Source organism: Halyomorpha halys, unplaced genomic scaffold, assembly GCF_000696795.3.
Source record: "Halyomorpha halys isolate HHAL.00 unplaced genomic scaffold, Hhal_1.1 Scaffold708.1, whole genome shotgun sequence".
NCBI classification, from domain to species: domain Eukaryota; kingdom Metazoa; phylum Arthropoda; class Insecta; order Hemiptera; family Pentatomidae; genus Halyomorpha; species Halyomorpha halys.
The window spans coordinates 493,165-497,042 of NW_027113783.1; positions in this window are offsets into that span (position 1 = coordinate 493,165).

Genomic DNA, 3,878 nt, shown 5'->3' on the forward strand with positions numbered 1-3,878 from the left:
ATCTTTTCATTTTAGGAAATTTTCAGAGACACAAAACTCCTAAACATATTCAATTATACAAATGGAATTAAACAAAAAATAATAATTAATATAATAAAGAATTTGATTTTTAAAAAGTTTTCTGTTAAAAAAAATTTCATTTTAAATATAGTTTTACAAAAGGAGACAAAAAATTGGCATCCTGAAGGTAATCTGTTCCAAAACAGGTTGTTAAAACTCTTTTAAAAAATATCATTTTGATAATATTTAAATAAGTGCATAAATAGCAAGTTATCATTAAAAAAAAAATAATTTGCACCAAATATCGGTCATAAAAAGGCTCAAATAATTCTCTCATCAATAAAAAAGTACCATTTAATTACTAATAATTAAATCATATTTATGAAAATACTCAGAGAGGAAAAACCAATACCCTGATGTAATTAAACCTCACGAATAGCTTAGCAGGCATTGTGTTTGTTTACATTTTGAAAGCCAAAACAAAAATAGAAATAACTTCTCAGGGAATTGTCCTGGGGGAAGGAGGAAATCATGAAATACATAACAGTCCATTTATGTTTTATTTGTATAAATCCAAATACAATAATGTACAAAATATAAAATATTATACCAATAAAAACTATAATTAGCTATACCAATTCGGGTGCATTTTATAATACAGTGTACATACAAACAACTAAGTTAGTTTAAACAATAGGACATTATGTACATTTCTGCTAAATAATTCCTGATTTTTTGTTTCTCAAGCACAACTCTAAATTTGGTTAACATTCATGAAAGGATCTAGCTTACACCAAGTAATAAACATATTTCTGTTTATAAAAAATGCACAATACAATACTGATAAAATGTTTGTATATCTTATATTCCCTTATTTTCCATAAGGAACTACTATGAACTTTAATTGTTTATCATAATACATACACAGAATGGCGTGAATCACTGTTTATAGTTTTAATGTAAGGAAGACTAATGAGCAAAATGTTCTACAATCATTTAGTAAATTTTTGTCGTTTTAGAATCACTCAACTGATATAACTACCAGCTGTCACAGTACATATGTAAATTTGACCTTGATTATAACAATTTGAAGTGAACTAAAAATTAATGAACTTTGTAAATCATATAAATTGATGAACTAATATATTCAATTTAATTACTAAATAATGACTTATGACAATTTAAAGAGATTTATTGGTTTGAATATATCCTAATTTATGAATAGGAATAAAAGTAGGATGTTTCATGAATTTAAGTATTTCATTGATTTAATTTTTGATGAAATATAATAAATAAGTGACTAGATTCAATAAAATTTTAGCCATTTAACTGAAATTTCAAATTATAACTGAGGAGACTGGTTAGCACTTTATGTACAATGATTATTATGAGGACATTGTACTAAAAAGTTATTATTGCATACTTTTTTTAAAGTTTTCTTTTATTAAATTCGACATGGCCACTACGAAACTCTTACACAATTGAACTTATTAATTATATCAAATTTTGTTTTTCATTCTTCTTTTTGTAGTTTCTTACAAAAATAAGTATAACCTTTATTATATAGTGTCATATATTCTATATTTTTTAACAATTCCTTGATTTATTACAGGATATTCATGTATAGGATATACCATGACAAATACAAGAACTACATAGTGTTTATAATTGCTAATTCAATTTACATGCACTTGATTATTAATACACATTTTTATGAATAAATACAATAATTTAATTTTTTAAAACAAAATTTAAAATAAAAACACCAACATTATGTCGAAAAAATCATTATTTCTAATACAATAAATATTGTTATACTGATCAACTTAATCTCTAATTATATCTCACAAAATTCATAACAAAATGTAATAATGAAACATCTTTTACAGGACAAAAAAAAAAAAAAAATGAGTTGTTTAAATAAATTCTTTACTAATTTATTTTTCTTTTATTTGTTAACCTTTTACTAACTTGATATCTGACATTCCTCAAAATATTTAATGTGCATATTTGTGTCTTAATCTGATTATTTATCCAATTAGATTTTTTATATAAATTCATAATTAAACTACAAATTTATTCACTATAAATAAATATTGCGATTTGGCTCAACAATTTTTTTATTGAAAATTCAAACAAGCTGATCTGGATAATTTGAAAAAATGAATAAAATAACATATTTTTATTATATTCCAAAAGTAAAATTGTTCCTATTAACTTTAAACTAGAAAACAATTACAAACCTAATTCATAATTTCATTACTTGCATTAAGCGAACACCTGTGTATATATAACAATAGGATATAAAATACATCGGACACAACTCTATGTACATTTTATTTTCATTAATTATAGGATAAATTATAAAAATAAATCTAATAAATTATAGTATTTAATTTTCAAATGATGCAAGAATATAATATGAAACTACAATAACTAACCCCTTATAATTCACAGCACTTTTGATAAAATTAATACAAAAAGAAATTTGAGGAGCAACGTGCTATATATACAAACAATCAACAATGTCTTTTGTTTTCAGATACCTGAAATAAAATCTACATTTATAATTAGCTAGGTAACTGAGGATCCTGAAATATTGACTAACGATAAGTTTTTAAAACTAATTCAATACATTAATAAAACAACTTCTTGAGGATATGGAGTTCAACATTTATATTAAAAGGCATTACCATCTTAGATAATCATTCAATGAGACTAATACACAAAAAATAAAATGCTCATAATAAATAACAATCAGTATGGTTGCAGTAACAAGAAAAAATCAGTTGATTTAAAAAAATAACTTTAGGCCTCATTTTGAAATAAGTACCAGAGTTCTAATAAATTCATATTTTTGAACTATTGTGATTTGATTAAATGTTTGTACTAAATAAAATTAATTTAATTTTATATAAAACTAATCAGTTGATACTAAAGAAAAAACCCTTAAAATTTGATTTTTTTTTGCAAACAAGTTTTTCTGGCACTATAAAATGGCTTTGAATATACATATACATATAGCTTAATAAATACTGTAATATATATATTTTTATTAAGCTACAAATCATAAAATTCACCATGATAAACAAGAAAAATCTTAACTTATTCAAGTCAACCAAGATTCTACCAATGCTAACAATTTTATATATGATTTAAATCAAAAATTTATTTTCATACAGTTCAAATTATGACATTCCTATGGCATCATAATATTTCCAAATTAAATATCCCTATCATTTATTATTATATAAAGATAATTTCTATCAGGGAAAATTGAAATTTAAAAGAATAATTTCAATAGAGAAATTAAATATTGAATAACTAAAGAAGGGTCCTGGATATTTTATTTCATATAAACCTTTTCATGAAGAACATAATAATAATACAGTGTTTTAACTATCAAAATAAAATCTTGATAAATTGCTTAAAAATTAATCAGTCAAAATAATGAAGACCTGTACACGCATAACAACCTGTTAGTGTGCATATATCATGATTGGAAAGTGATTAATTATTTCATCAACACACAGAACAGAATCTGTTTCATTAAAACTCGAGATGTTGAGCGGAAATATTATAAAATACTTACAAAATCATACAATAAACTAGACTATACTTTGGAAAAAATATAGAGAAAAATGCGATATCATGTTTTTCTGATAAATTCGGAGAACTTGAAAAAAGATCAGAGGTATGGAATAGAATTTTAACTGAATTGGAAATAACTATTAAGGATCTTGCAATGCTATCATTCCACAATGACAATGTTGGTGAGGAAACAGTTCAATTCAAGATTAGTGAAATTAATTATAAAATTTAAATCCATGAGGAAAAAAATCAACTAAAACTAATCATAATAAAATTATCTATTAATA